Source organism: Pristiophorus japonicus, chromosome 11 (assembly GCF_044704955.1).
Source record: "Pristiophorus japonicus isolate sPriJap1 chromosome 11, sPriJap1.hap1, whole genome shotgun sequence".
Lineage (NCBI taxonomy): Eukaryota > Metazoa > Chordata > Chondrichthyes > Pristiophoridae > Pristiophorus > Pristiophorus japonicus.
Window position 1 is genome coordinate 161505169 of NC_091987.1, and position 15804 is coordinate 161520972.

The 15804-nt window shown below is 53.9% G+C and overlaps 1 pseudogene; it reads right to left on the reverse strand.

Moving 5' to 3' along the window:
• Window positions 1-328: 328 nt before the first annotated feature.
• The window catches only part of LOC139275634 (zinc finger protein 385B-like), a 131226-nt pseudogene continuing 115750 nt past the window's right edge, over window positions 329-15804 (reverse strand).

Genomic DNA, 15804 nt, shown 5'->3' on the forward strand with positions numbered 1-15804 from the left:
CTGTCTGTATGGTGGGACTTATGGACATCTCGAGATCCCTTCCTCCATGGCTGCAGTTTGTGTGGGGTGAGAAGCACACCATGTTTGTGCTGTGCTCCAGTAGAAAGCTCCTCCATACAGGTTTATTACCACAGGATTCCTGGCTGTTGGGGGCATCTCTCCAGGTGGAAAAGGACCTGACCCCAGGTGAGGTTTGAGCGTCCTTTCACTGAATGCTCCAAACTCCAACCTGTCACCTTGAGCTGCCGTCTTAACACAATGCCATGAATTAGAAGATTACGATTTGCCTCTGTGCTGTTCAGAGCAGTGGCATGCTGGTTTTGCGGGGTTAGTATGGGGCAAAGAGAATGGGTGTGTGGGGGCTCCGCATTGGCCCCACTGCAGGGCGCAGCAGGCGCTGAACCATTGGCGGGGCCTGGAAAATGAGAGGAGCTGTCGTCGGTCGTGGAGACAGTGAGGGGGAACCTGTCGTCATGGCAGCAGCCATGGGATTGGGCAGGAATCTGGCAGTTACCGACTCCGGGAACCGATTCTGTAACGGCAGCAACATCTGGTGAAAAATGAAAAATCCTTTAGTGGAACATCTCATAATATTGTTCAACAACCAAATCAAATAATAACAATAACTTTTATTTATATAGCGTAGTAAAACATCCCAAGGTAGACAAAACAGATAAATTTGACACCGAGCCACAAAAGCAGAAATTAAGGCAGATGATCAAAAGCTTGTTTCAAGAGGTAGGTTTTAAGGAGCATCTTAAAGGAGGTTCAGGGAAGGAGGTCCAGAGCTTAGGGCCCAGATAACACAACCAAATCCAAGCCTTAACGTTGAGCTCTATTATCCACTTACACCGCGATCACTGGTTGGGCACCAGCTGGAGGATTGTGCCCCATTCTGGGCACCACACCTTGGGAAGAACATAAGAACATAAGAACATAAGAATTAGGAACAGGAGTAGACCATCTAGCCCCTCGAGCCTGCTCCGCTATTCAACAAGATCATGGCTGATCTGGCCGTGGACTCAGCTCCACTTACCCACCCGCTCCCCATAACCCTTAATTCCCTTATTAGTTAAAAATCTATCTATCTGTGACTTGAATACATTCAATGAGCTAGCCTCAACTGCTTCCTTGGGCAGAGAATTCCACAGATTCACAACCCTCTGGGAGAAGAAATTCCTTCTCAACTCGGTTTTAAATTGGCTCCCCCGTATTTTGAGGCTGTGCCCCTTAGTTCTAGTCTCCCCGACCAGTGGAAACAACCTCTCTGCCTCTATCTTGTCTATCCCTTTCATTATTTTAAATGTTTCTATAAGATCACTCCTCATCCTTCTGAACTCCAACGAGTAAAGACCCAGTCTACTCAATCTATCATCATAAGGTAACCCCCTCATCTCCGGAATCAGCCTAGTGAATCGTCACTGCACCCCCTCCAAAGCTAGTATATCCTTCCTTAAGTAAGGTGACCAAAACTGCACGCAGTACTCCAGGTGCGGCCTCACCAATACCCTATACAGTTGCAGCAGGACCTCCCTGCTTTTGTACTCCATCCCTCTCGCAATGAAGACCAACATTCCATTCGCCTTCCTGATTACCTGCTGCACCTGCAAACTAACTTTTTGGGATTCATGCACAAGGACCCCCAGGTCCCTCTGCACCACAGCATGTTGTAATTTCTCCCCATTCAAATAATATTCTCTTTTACTGTTTTTTTTTTCCAAGGTGGATGACCTCACATTTCCCGACATTGTATTCCATCTGCCAAACCTTAGCCCATTCGCTTAACCTATCTAAATCTCTTTGCAGCCTCTCTGTGTCCTCGACACAACCCGCTTTCCCACTAATCTTTGTGCCATCTGCAAATTTTGTTGCACTACACTCTGTCCCCTCTTCCAGGTCATCTATGTATATTGTAAACAGTTGTCCAGGCCATCGAGAGGGGGCAGAGGAGATTTACCAGGGCTGAGGCCAGGGATAAGGCACTACAGCCATGTGGAGAGTACAGAGAAAGTGGGGTTGTTCTTAGAGCAGACTTCATAGAGGTGCTCAGAATCAGGAAATCAGGAAGAAACGGTTTCCAGTGGCAGAGGAGTCGGTAACCAGAGAACACAGATTAAAGATAATTGGTAAAAGAACCCGAGGAAAGATGAGGAGAATTGCAGCAATTGTGATCGGGAATGCGCTGCCTGAAAGGACGGTGGGAGCAGATTCAATAGTAACTTCTAACGGGAATTAGAGAAATACTTGAAAAACTTGGAAAGGAGAAAATTGCCGGGCTGTGGGGAAAGAGCAGGGAGTGGGACTGATTGGATTGCTCTCACTGAGCCAGCACAGGCTCGATGGGCCCAATGGCCTTCGATGCTGTGTGATTCTTCCAACAAATGACAACAATTGTAAGCTTGTCAATTTTACAGATGTCATTAAAAGAGCAGAGAGGGTGGCACTAGATTTGCAGAAAGGTTTAGCTCAGTTACACAAATAGGCAGACACAGGGCACGTGAAACAGCTCTGGGAAATGATGCTCGAGCTGACGCCTGAGATACAACGACAGCAATGGATACGATCATCAGATGGGGATTTGAAAAGGGATCTGGCAGGAATGCGAGACTCGTCACTTTAAATACTCAGACATTGAAAACATGCAAATGGAGAACCGGGATCTATAGCCAGAAGAGCAGGTACATTCACTGATCCTGTACTCCAGCAATATCCCTAATGCAAGTCCCCTTCCAACACAGCTCCCCACTGGCAGTGCGGGAAGCTGAATTTACCATCAAGTCTCCCGTAGTGCGCTGCACCTTATCCACTTCTAATGGTCTCAGGTGATTCTGTGTCACAACAAACCAGGTGAGCCTGCATTGGGTGGCAGCAGAGGAGCAACAAGGTGCAAAGTGCAAGGTGAAGAATGGATCGAGAAACTCTCAGCCCAAAGTGCAGACTGAAGGGAACCTCACCAAGGGGTGTAACATAGTCAATGTAACGGAGCAGATAAACACAGAATCATATGTCAACGTGAGCCAGGCCAGCACAAGCTGCATTTAAATGAACCAAAAGTGAATTTAAAACCACCCACCCGAGGAGCTTCTTTACTCAATGAGAATGTTTCGCAATTCTCTGCCAGACAACTCAGTACAGACACCAGCAGGGTGAGTTAAGGCACTGGGGGATGGGTGAGTTAGGGCACTAGGGGATGGGTGAGTTAGGGCACTGGGGGATGGGTGAGTTAGGGCACTGGGGGATGGGTGAGTTAGGGCACTGGGGGATGGGTGAGTTAGGGCACTGGGGGATGGGTGAGTTAGGGCACTAGGGGATGGGTGAGTTAGGGCACTGGGGGATGGGTGAGTTAGGGCACTGGGGGATGGGTGAGTTAGGGCACTGGGGGATGGGTGAGTTAGGGCACTGGGGGATGGGTGAGTTAGGGCACTGGGGGATAGGTGAGTTAGAGCACTGGGGGATGGGTGAGTTAGGGCACTGGGGGATGGGTGAGTTAGGGCACTGGGGGATGGGTGAGTTAGAGCACTGGGGGATAGGTGAGTTAGGGCACTGGGGGATGGGTGCGTTAGGGCACTGGGGGATGGGTGCGTTAGGGCACTGGGGGATGGGTGAGTTAGGGCACTGGGGGATGGGTGAGTTAGGGCACTGGGGGATAGGTGCGTTAGGGCACTGGGGGATGGGTGAGTTAGGGCACTGTGGGATGGGTGCGTTAGGGCACTGGGGAATGGGTGAGGTAGGGCACTGGGGGATGGGTGAGTTAGGGCACTGGGGGATGGGTGAGTTAGGGCACTGGGGAGTCGGAGAGTTAGGGCACTGGGGGATGGGTGAGTTAGGGCACTGGGGGATGGATGTTAGGGCACTGGGGGATGGGTGAGTTAGGGCACTGGGGGATGAGTGTTAGGGCACTGGGGGATGGGTGAGATAGGGCACTGGAGGGATGGGTGAGTTAGGGCACTGGAGGAATGGGTGTTAGGGCACTGGAGGGATGGGTGAGTTAGGGCACTGGAGGGATGGATGTTAGGGCACTGGAGGGATGAGTGAGTTAGGGCACTGGAGGGATGCGTGAGGTAGGTCACTGGAGGGATGGGTGAGGTAGGGCACTGGGGGATGGGTGAGATAGGGCACTGGAGAGAGTGGATTTGCTGAGTTAGGGGACCATAGGGATGGGCTTTGATGAGAGACCGGAGGAATTTGCTTCAATTGGAGAGTTTGGGTACAAGATTTATGATAACCTTCTCTGTTCTAAGGAGAATAATCCCAGCTTCTCCAGTCTCTCCATGTAACTGGAACCATTCTAACAACCTTTTCCTGCACCGTCTCTCAGGCCTTGGCATCCTGTGGTACCTAGAATTGGACACATTGCTTATTGGGCTGGAAACATGCTGAGCAAGATATAAGGTCTGAGCGTGTGAAGGAACAGAGTCAGTCACCCTCTCTTGGTACCAAGTGCGAGTGAGACTGGAGAGGGCACGGAGTGATTGTATCAGACTCTAGTGTTCTGTCTTTATGACTATCTCCCCTAAGCTCTGGTGAAGAGGCAGTAATGACTGCCGTTATATACTCAAAGGTGACAGAATTTTCTGTTAATCAGTTTTTGGCGATGTTGGTTGAGGGAAGAATGTAGGCCAGGACATTGGGAGAACACCCTGCTCCTTTTTGAATATTTACCATGGGATGTTTAAGCAGCTTGAACAGACGGGCCTCAGTATAATGTCTCATGCAAAGGACAGCTCCTTCAACAATGCAGGACTGCGCTGAACTACCAGAATACAATATGTCGTGGATGAGAGTTTGTTATGTGACAGGTGTGACAGGGCTGCCACGCCCATTGGTACGCGATTGAAAGCTCATCTCATTGCACAGACATCCTCTGGTCCACATTGATTTTCCAACAAGGGGTATAATTGGGATCCCTTATCAAAGTTTCATTCGTGAATGTCTACTTCATCGAGCAGTTGATGAGCTGGGGCAATACTCTGACTATCTGTGCTCATGTTCAAGGCTTCCTCTCAAACATCGATTCCAAGTTATCAGATTTATCAAAGTTTTGAGATATTTATTATATTTTAAATGGGTTTAAAGTACCTGGCGAGAAATCAAATACCAATTACTGTAATCTAATTCAATTTGCTGCTTTTGACTTTTGCTTCTGTTGAATTTGACTTTTTAATTAAGTTGATTTGTGGTCCATAGCCTGAGATATCCGAGTATAATTTGTCCCTGAGCTGGAGAAACGCGGAGAGCTCAAGGTGTCACAGTACAAGCTGTATCAGCAGCACGTGTGGGTTACCCTTCACTCCTGGAATGCTGCAGTCTCACATACTTGGTGCTTTGGTTCATACTGAGATTTCTTAGAGGGGAGGTCTTATGTATATGGAAAGAGTGGGATTGTAACAGAGCCCCCTATACCCACTCCCACCATTCCACGTATTGTGAGACTCACTGTTGGTGCTGGAACCTTGCCAAGTTCCTTGTTGTACGGACTGAACCTGGGTTTCGGAGGCTTTCCTGCAACTCGGTCCTTGTGTCTCCGGCTGGATATATGCTAAAGGCAGAAAAACATGACAACTTTCCCCACTGCCGTACAGATCGTACAATTCACTGCTGCTAAAACCAGCTCCCACCCCACCACAAACCGCCCCGTCCCCTCCCCTCACCTCCCTCAGGCCCTCCCTCCAACCCCGTCCCCTCCCCCTCCCCCCGGCCCCCCCTCCACCCCCGTCCCCTCCCCCTCCCCCCAGGCCCTCCCTCCATTCCCATCCCCTCCCCCCAGGTCCTCCCTCCATCGCTGTCCCCTCCCCCTCCCCCCAGGCCCTCACTGCACTCCCGTACCCTCCCTGCCGGCCCTTCCTCCATCGTTGTCCCCTCCTCCTATCCCCAGGCTCTCCCTCGACCCCAGTCCCTCCCCCCCTCCCCGCAGACCCTCCCTCGACCCCCGTCCCCTCCCCCTCCCCCCAGGTCTTCCCTCAACTCCCTACCTCGCACCCCTCCCCCAGGCCCTCCCTTGACCCCCGTCCCCTCCCCCCTGCATCCAGGCCCTCCCTCGAACCCCATCCCCTCACCCTCCCCCCCTCCGCCCAGGTCCTCCTTCGACCCCTGTCCCCTCCTCCAATCTCGCAACTTTGAGTGACTAGTGTATTTGTACTCAGATCCCTTTGTCCCTCTGCCTCACTCAGACTCTCACCCTCCAGTAATGTGACTTCCCAATTCTTCCTATCCAAAATCTAATACCTCACATTTATCTGTGTTGAACTTCACTTGCCAATTATATGCCCATTCTGGAAGTTTAATATCATAAACCACAGGAAGTACTTGTTGCCTGGTCTGACAGGGTCAGGGCAGGTTAAACACCACTCCATCGGAGCAGCTAAACATTACTGCCGTGTGCCAGCCTACCTGTGAGCAGTGCAGCAGTCAATCCACAAACTTTCAGTTACTCGTGTTGTGTATCTGTAAAGCATGCACTCCCATGTTCCGCCACCAGGGAACGCATCCACTGAAGTCCCAAGGGATCTCAGCATCCCTTGGGAGCAATGTATATAAGTCGGCCCCTAAGGCCTGTTCCTCACTCTGGAGTGTCCTATTAAAGACTGTGGTCACTGTTACATTAACCTCCTTGTGTGCAGCCTCATCTGTGTTAGGGACACAATAACTGGCGACGAGAATACGAATCCATCGCAAAGATGCAGCAAACTGTGGGCATCCTGGAGAAGTTCTTGGAGGGTGAGGACTGTGAAGTCTATGTCGAACGGCTAGATCAGTATTTTGTAGCCAACGAGCTGGACGGAGAAGGAAGTGCTGCAAAAAGGAGAGCGGCCCTCCTCACGGTCTGCGGGGCACCGACCTACAACCTCATGAAGAAACTTCTGGATCCGGTGAAACCCACAGATAAGTCATATGAGGAGCTGTGTACACTGGTTCGGGAGCATCTTAACCCGCGGGAGAGCGTGCTGATGGCGAGGTATCGGTTCTACACGTACCAGCAATCTGAAGGTCAGGAAGTGGTGAGCTACATCGCCGAGCTAAGCCGACTTGCAGGACAATGTGAGTTTGATGGCTACTTGGAGCAAATGCTCAGAGACTTTTTTGTACTGAGCATTGGCCACGAGACCATCCTACGAAAACTTTTGACTGCAGAGACACCGACACTCAGTAAGGCCATTGCGATAGCACAGGCATTTATGTCCACCAGTAATAACACCAAACAAATCTCTCAGCACACAAGTGCTAGCAATGTTCATGATTTAACTGGAACTGTGTTTGCGAGTAGAAATGTACAGGGCAGAAACCACGAGTCTGCAACTTCCAACAGGCCTCAAGTGACCCAGATGACTCAGAGTCCTCAACAAAGGATGAATGCAAGGCAATTCACACCTTGTTGACGTTGTGGAGGCTTCCATTAAGTCTATTCATGCCGCTTCAAAGGGTATGTTTGCAAGAGCTGTGGGACAATGGGGCACCTCCAATGAGCTTGCAAACGAGCTGCAAGCTCTGCAAAACTTGCTAACCACCATGTGGCAGAGGAAGATCGGTCCATGGTGGATCAAAGCAATTTCGAGCCTCAGAGAGAGGAGGCAGATGCTGAAGTACATGGGGTGCACACATTTTCGACAAAATGTCCACCTATAATGCTAAACGTAAAATTGAATGGCTTACCCGTAGCCATGGAATTGGACACTGGCGCTAACCAATCCATCATGAGTAAAAAGATGTTTGCGAGACTGTGGTGCAACAAGGCACTCAGACCAGCCCTAAGCCCCATCCACACGAAACTGATAACGTACACCAAAGAGCTTATCACTGTCCTGGGCAGCGCCATGGTCATGGTCACCTACGAGGGCACGGGGCACAAACTGCCACTCTGGATTGTCCCGGGCGATGGCCCCACACTGCTTGAAAGGAGCTGGCTGGGCAAAATCCGCTCGAACTGGGATGACATCCGAGCGCTATCACATGTTGATGAGGCCTCATGTACCTAGGTTCTTAACAAATTTCCTTCCCTTTTTGAGCCAGGCATTGGAAACTTTTCCGGGGCGAAGGTGCTGGATCCACTTGGTCCCAGAGGCACGATTCTTTCACCACAAGGCGCGAGCGGTACCTCACATGATGAGGGAGAGAGTGGAAATTGAGCTGGACAGGCTGCAATGCGAGGGCTTCATCTCCCCAGTGGAATTCAGCGAGTGGGCCAGCCCGATTGTTCCAGTACTCAAAAGTGATGGCACGGTCAGGATTTGCGGCGATTATAAAGTAACTATTAATCGTTTCTCACTGCAGGACCAATACCCGCTACCTAAGGCAGACGACCTATTTGCAATGCTGGCAGGAGGCAAGACATTCACCAAGCTTGACCTGACTTCGGCCTACATGACGCAGGAGCTGGAGCAGTCTTCGAAGGGCCTCACCTGCATCAACACGCACAAGGGACTGTTCATCAACAACAAATGCCTGTTTGGAATTCGGTGGGCTGCAGCGATCTTCCAGAGAAACATGGAGAGCCTACTCAAGTCAGTACCATGCATGGTGGTTTTTCAGGACGACATATTGGTCATGGGTTGGGACACCGTTGAACACCTACAAAACCTGGAGGAGGTCCTCTAGCGACTGGATTGCGTAGGGCTGCAACTGAAGGGGTCGAAATGTGTCTTCATGGCAACAGAAGTGGAGTTTTTGGGGAGAAAGATCACGGCGGACGGCATTCGGCCCATAGACACCAAGACAGAGGCTATCAGGAACGCGCCCAGGCCACAGAACGTCACGGAGCTGCGGTCGTTCCTGGGACTCCTCAACTATTTTGGTAACTTCCTCCTGGGGTTAAGCACCCTCTTAGAGCCCCTACATGTGTTATTGCATAAAGGTGAGAACTGGGTATGGGGATAAAAACAAGTAATTGCTTTTGAGAAAGCCAGAAACATTTTATGCTCCAACAAGCTGCTTGTATTGTACAACCCATGTAAAAGATGTGCTAGCATGTGATGCGTCGTCGTATGGAGTCGGGTGTGTATTACAACAAGCTAATGTTGCGGGGAAGTTGCAACCTGTCGCCTATGCTTCCAGGAGCTTTTCTAAGGCCGAGAGGACCTACAGCATGATTGAGAAAGAGGCATTAGCGTGCGTGTTCGGGGTAAAGAAAATGCATCAGTACCTGTTTGGCCTCAAATTTGAGCTGGAAACCGATCACAAGCCCCTCATATCCCTGTTCGCTGAAAACAAGGGGATAAATACTAATGCCTCAGCCTGCATACAAAGGTGGGCACTCGCGCTATCAGCGTATAACTATACCATCCGCCAAAGGCCAGGCACCGAGAACTGTGCGGATGCTCTCAGTCGGCTACCATTGCCCACCACGGGGGTGGAAATGGCACAACCTGCATACTTGTTAATGGTGGCGCAGCCCGCAGACTTGTTAATGGACATGGAAGTGTTTGAAAATGATAAATCACCTGTCACAGCCCGCCAGATTAGGACTTGGACCAGCCAAGATCCTCTGCTGTCCCTAGTAAAAAACTGTGTACTGCATGGGAGCTGGGCCAGCATCCCCGTTGAAATGCAAGAGCCAATCAAGCCGTTCCAGCGGCGAAAGGATGAGCTGTCCATTCAAGCAGACTGCATGTTGTGGGGTAACCGTGTAGAGCTACCAAAAAAGGACAGGGAGACGTTCATCTCGGATCTCCACAGCAGACACCCGGGTATAGTAATGATGAAAGTGATAGCCAGATCCCACATGTGGTGGCCCGGCATTGACTCTGACTTAGAGTCCTATGTACGGCAATGCAGCGTGTGTGCACAGTTGAACAACGCGCCCAGAGAGGCACCACTGAGTTTGTGGTCCTGGCCCTCCAAATCATGGTCGAGGATCCATGTCGACTATGCGGGCCCGTTTCTCGGTAAAATGTTCCTGGTGGTGGTGGATGCATTTTCAAAATGGATTGAATGTGAAATAATGTCGGGAAGCACTGCCACCACCACCATTGAAAGCCTGAGGGCCATGTTTGCCACCCACGGCATACCTGACATACTGGTCAGTGACAGCGGGCCGTGTTTCACCAGTGCCGAATTTAAATAATTCATGACCCGCAATGGGATCAAACATGTCACGTCGGCCCCGTTTAAACCAGCCTCTAATGGGAAGGCAGAGCAGGCAGTACAAACAATCAAACAGAGCCTCAAACGAGTCAAAGATGACTCACTCCAAACCCGCCTGTCCCAAGTACTGCTCATTTACCGCACGAGACCCCACTCGCTCACAGGGGTGCCCCTGGCTGAGCTACTCATGAAAAGGACACTTAAAACCAGACTCTCGCTGGTTCACCCCAACCTGCATGATCAGGTAGAGAGCAGGCGGCAGCAACAAAATGTAAACGATGGTCGCGCCACTGTGTCACGGGAAATTGATCTGAATGACCCTGTGTATGTGCTAAACTATGGACATGGTCTCAAGTGGATCGCGGGCACGGCTAAAGGAGGGTATTTGTAGTCAAACTGGACAATGGACAAATTTGCAGAAAGTACCTGGACCAAACGAGGCTGCGGTTCACAGACTGCCCTGAACAACCCACAGCAGACACCACATTTTTCGAGCCCACAACATACACCCAAAGGATCAACGACACCACGCCGGATCAGGAAATCGAACCCATCACGCCCAACAGCCCAGCAAGGCCAGGCTCACCCAGCAGCCCTGCAGGGCCAACAACATGCCAGCCCAGCGAGGGCACAGCCAACACACCAGAACAGACATTTGAACCGAGGCGGTCCACCAGGGAAAGAAAGGCTCCCGACCGCCTCACCTTGTAAATAGTTTTCACTTTGACTTTGCGGGGGTAGTGATGTTGTGTATCTGTAAAGCATGCACTCCCATATTCCGCCACCAGGGAGCGCATCCCCTGAAGTTCCAAGGGATCCCAGCATCCCTTGGGAGCACTGTATATAAGCCAGCCCCTAAGGCCTGTTCCTCACTCTGGAGTATCTTATTAAAGACTGAGGTCACTGTTACTTTAACCTCCCTGTGTGCAGTCTCATCTGTGTTAGGAACACAATAACTAGTTTCTCAGTTCTATGACTAGAGTTCAATTTAAGCTCAATGAAGACCAGAACTCTGATCCAGCTGATTCACACTGAAGCTTAAATCAATCCTTGAACTCTCCTTGACTAACATATCTCTGTTCTACAGAAGGAAAATACTGTGGATGCTGGACTCTGAAATAAAAACAGAAATGCTGGAAACCTGAGCGGGTCAGGCAGCATTTGTGGAGAGAGAAACAGAGTGAATGGTTCAGGATAAAGGTCATCGACCCGAAACATTAACTCTACTTTTCGCTCCACAGATGCTGCCTGACCCGCTGAGATTTCCAGCATTTTTTGTTTTTATATCTCCAGCTCCAAGCTTCTCCCCCTCTCTCTCTCTCTCTCTCTCTCTTTCTCTCTCTCTCTTTCTCTCTCTCTCTCTCCCCTAGTCCAGATTCTGTCTATCTCCACCCATTACACCTGTGTCCGGACCACGAGACCCTTAAACTGATCAGAGCAGGCATTGAGTGATGGGGAACCATGGCAGCACTGCACCTGTTTCAGCTGCACTTCGGAGTTTACACAAACGTCGCAGAGCTGGCAGTGGAAAACCTTGTCGTGTAATCCCGAGCCAGGCTTTGTATGGCCCTGGAGCTTGATATGCGGCTTTGGGTAGGACTTGATAGGACCACAGCCATTCCGAGCCTCCTCCATCGTCTTGTGTTTGGTGCCTGAGTCGCAAACAAACAGAAAAGGGTTTATCCTCCCATCCCTCGAAATGTGCCTTTGATTCTTTCCCCTCTTGTTCTGAAACTGATGTCAGACGGCCTGGACCTTCACCAACACCTGCCCACCTCACCGACCCATCACACCGAACTCACCGACGCCGTCACACCAACCACCGTCACACCGACACCGTCACACCGACCTGTCACACCAACCATGTCACACCGACCCCGTCACACCGACCCCGTCACACCGACCTCAACGACCCCATCACATCGACCCGTCACACCGACCCCGTCACATCGACCCCCGTCACACCAACCTCACTGCCCCATCACACCGATCCCGTCACACCAACCCCGTGACACCGACCCATTCACACCGACCCCGTCACACCGACCTCACCGACCCCATCACACCGACCCGTCACACCGACCCGTCACACCGACCCGTCACACCGACCCCATCACACCGACCTCACCGACCCCGTCACACCGACCCCATCACACCGACCTCACCGACCCCGTCACACCGACCCGTCACACCGACCCGTCACACCGACCCGTCACACCGACCCCATCACACCGACCTCACCGATCCCATCACACTGACCCATCACACCGACCCTGTCACACCAACCTCACCGATTCCATCACACCGACCCGTCACACCGACCCGTCACACCGACCTCACTGCCTCGTCACACTGACCTCACCGACCCCGTCACACTGACCTCACCGACCTCGTCACACCGACCCCATCACACCGGCCTCAACGACCCCGTCACACTGACCTCACTGCCTCGTCACACCGACCTCACCGACCCCGTCACATTGACCTCACCGACCTCGTCACACCGACCCCATCACACCGGCCTCACCGACCCCGTCACACTGACCTCACCGACCTCGTCACACCGACCACATCACACCGGCCTCACCGACCCCGTCACACTGACCTCACCGACCCCGTCACACTGACCTCACCGACCTCGTCACACCAACCCCGTCACACCGACCCCACCGACCCGTCACACCGACCCCCTTCACACCGACCTTACCGACCCCGTCACACCGACCCCGTCACACCGACCCGTCACACCGACCCCCTTCACACCGACCTCACCGACCCCGTCACACCGACCCCGTCACTCCGACCCGTTACACCGACCCCGTCACATTGACCCCGTCACACCGACCCCGTCACACCGACCCGTCACACCGACCCCGTCACACCGACCCATCACACCAACCCCATCACATCAACCCCGTCACATCGACCACGTCACATCGACCCCGTCACACTGACCCCCTTCACAGCGACCTCACCGACCCTGTCACACCGACCCCGTCATACCGACCCGTCACACCGACCTCACTTCCCCGTCACACCGACCCTGTCACACCGACCCGTCACACCGACCCCGTCATATCGACCCCCGTCACATCGACCCCCGTCACACCAATCTCACTGCCCCATCACACCGTTCATGTCACACCAACCCAGTGACACCGACCCCCTTCACAACGACCTCAACGACCCCATCACACCAACCCCGTCACACCAACCCCGTCACACCGACCCCGTCACACCAACCCCGTCACACCGGCCCGTCACATCGACCCCGTCACATCGACCCCCGTCACACCAACCTCACTGCCCCATCACACCGATCACGTCACACCAAACCCATGACACCGACCCCCTTCACACCGACCTCACCGACCCCATCACACCAACCCCGTCACACCGACCCCGTCACACCGACCTCACCGACCCCATCACACCGACCCGTCACGCCGACCCGTCACACCGACCCCGTCACACCGACCTCACCGACTCCATCACACCGACCCGTCACGCCGACCCCATCACACCGACCCCATCACACACACCTCACCGACCCCATCACACCGATCTGTCACACCGATCCATCACACCGACCTTACCGACCCTGTCACACCAACCCTGTCACACCGACCCCTTCACACCAACCCCGTCACACCGACCTCGTCACACTGACACGTCACACTGACCCGTCACACCGACCTGTCACACCCAACCATCACACCCATCCCGTCACAATGACCCGTCATACCGATCTCACCGACCCATCACACCGACCTCACTGACCCATCACACCGACCCTGTCACACCAACCTCACCGAGTCCATCACACCGACCCGTCACACCGACCCGTCACACCGACCTCACTGCCTCATCACACCGACCTCACCGACCCCGTCACACTGACCTCACCGACCTCGTCACACCGACCCCGTCACACCGACCCATCACACCGACCCCATCACACCGACCTCACCGATCCCATCACACTGACCCATCACACCGACCCTGTCACACCCACCTCACCGAGTCCATCACACCGACCCGTCACACCGACCCGTCACACCGACCTCACTGCCTCGTCAACCGACCTCACCGACCCCGTCACACTGACCTCACCGATCTCGTCACACCGACCTCATCACACCGGCCTCACCGACCCCGTCACACCTACCTCACTGCCCCATCACACCGACCTCATCACACCGGCCTCACCGACCCCGTCACACTGACCTCACCGACCTCGTCACACCGACCTCATCACACCGGCCTCACCGACCCCGTCACACCGACCTCACTGCCCCTTCACACCGACCTCACCGACCCCGTCACACTGACCTCACCGACCTCGTCACACCGACCCCGTCACACCGGCCTCACCGATCCCGTCACACTGACCTCACTGACCTCGTCACACCGACCCCGTCACACCGGCCTCACCGACCCCGTCACACTGACCTCACCGACCCCGTCACACTGACCTCACCGACCTCGTCACACCGGCCCCATCACACCGACCTCACCGACCCCGTCACACTGACCTCACCGACCCCGTCACACCGGCCTCACCGACCCCGTCACACCGGCCTCACCGACCCCGTCACACTGACCTCACCGACCCCGTCACACCGACCTCACCGACGCCGTCACACCGACCCCATTACACCGACCCCCTCACAACGACCTCATCGACGCCGTCACACCGACCCCATCACACTGACCCCATCACACCGACCTCACCGGCCTCGTCACACTGACCTCACCGACCTCGTCACACCGACCCCGTCACTCCGACCCGTTACACCGACCCCGTCACATTGACCCCGTCACACCGACCCCGTCACACCGACCCGTCACACCGACCCCGTCACACCGACCCATCACACCAACCCCATCACATCAACCCCGTCACATCGACCACGTCACATCGACCCCGTCACACTGACCCCCTTCACAGCGACCTCACCGACCCTGTCACACCGACCCCGTCATACCGACCCGTCACACCGACCTCACTTCCCCGTCACACCGACCCTGTCACACCGACCCGTCACACCGACCCCGTCATATCGACCCCCGTCACACCAATCTCACTGCCCCATCACACCGTTCACGTCACACCAACCCCGTGACACCGACCCCCTTCACAACGACCTCAACGACCCCATCACACCAACCCCGTCACACCAACCCCGTCACACCGACCCCGTCACACCGGCCCGTCACATCGACCCCGTCACATCGACCCCCGTCACACCAACCTCACTGCCCCATCACACCGATCACGTCACACCAAACCCATGACACCGACCCCCTTCACACCGACCTCACCGACCCCATCACACCAACCCCGTCATACCGACCCCGTCACACCGACCTCACCGACCCCATCGCACCAACCCGTCATGCCGACCCATCACACCGACCCCGTCACACCGACCTCACCGACTCCATCACACCGACCCCATCACACACACCTCACCGACCCCATCACACCGATCTGTCACACCGACCTTACCGACCCTGTCACACCAACCCTGTCACACCGACCCCTTCACACCAACCCCGTCACACCGACCTCGTTACACTGACCCGTCACACTGACCCGTCACACCAACCTGTCACACCCAACCATCACACCCATCCCGTCACAGTGACCCGTCATACCGATCTCACCGACCCATCACACCGACCTCACCGACCCTGTCACACTGACCCTGTCACACCAACCCT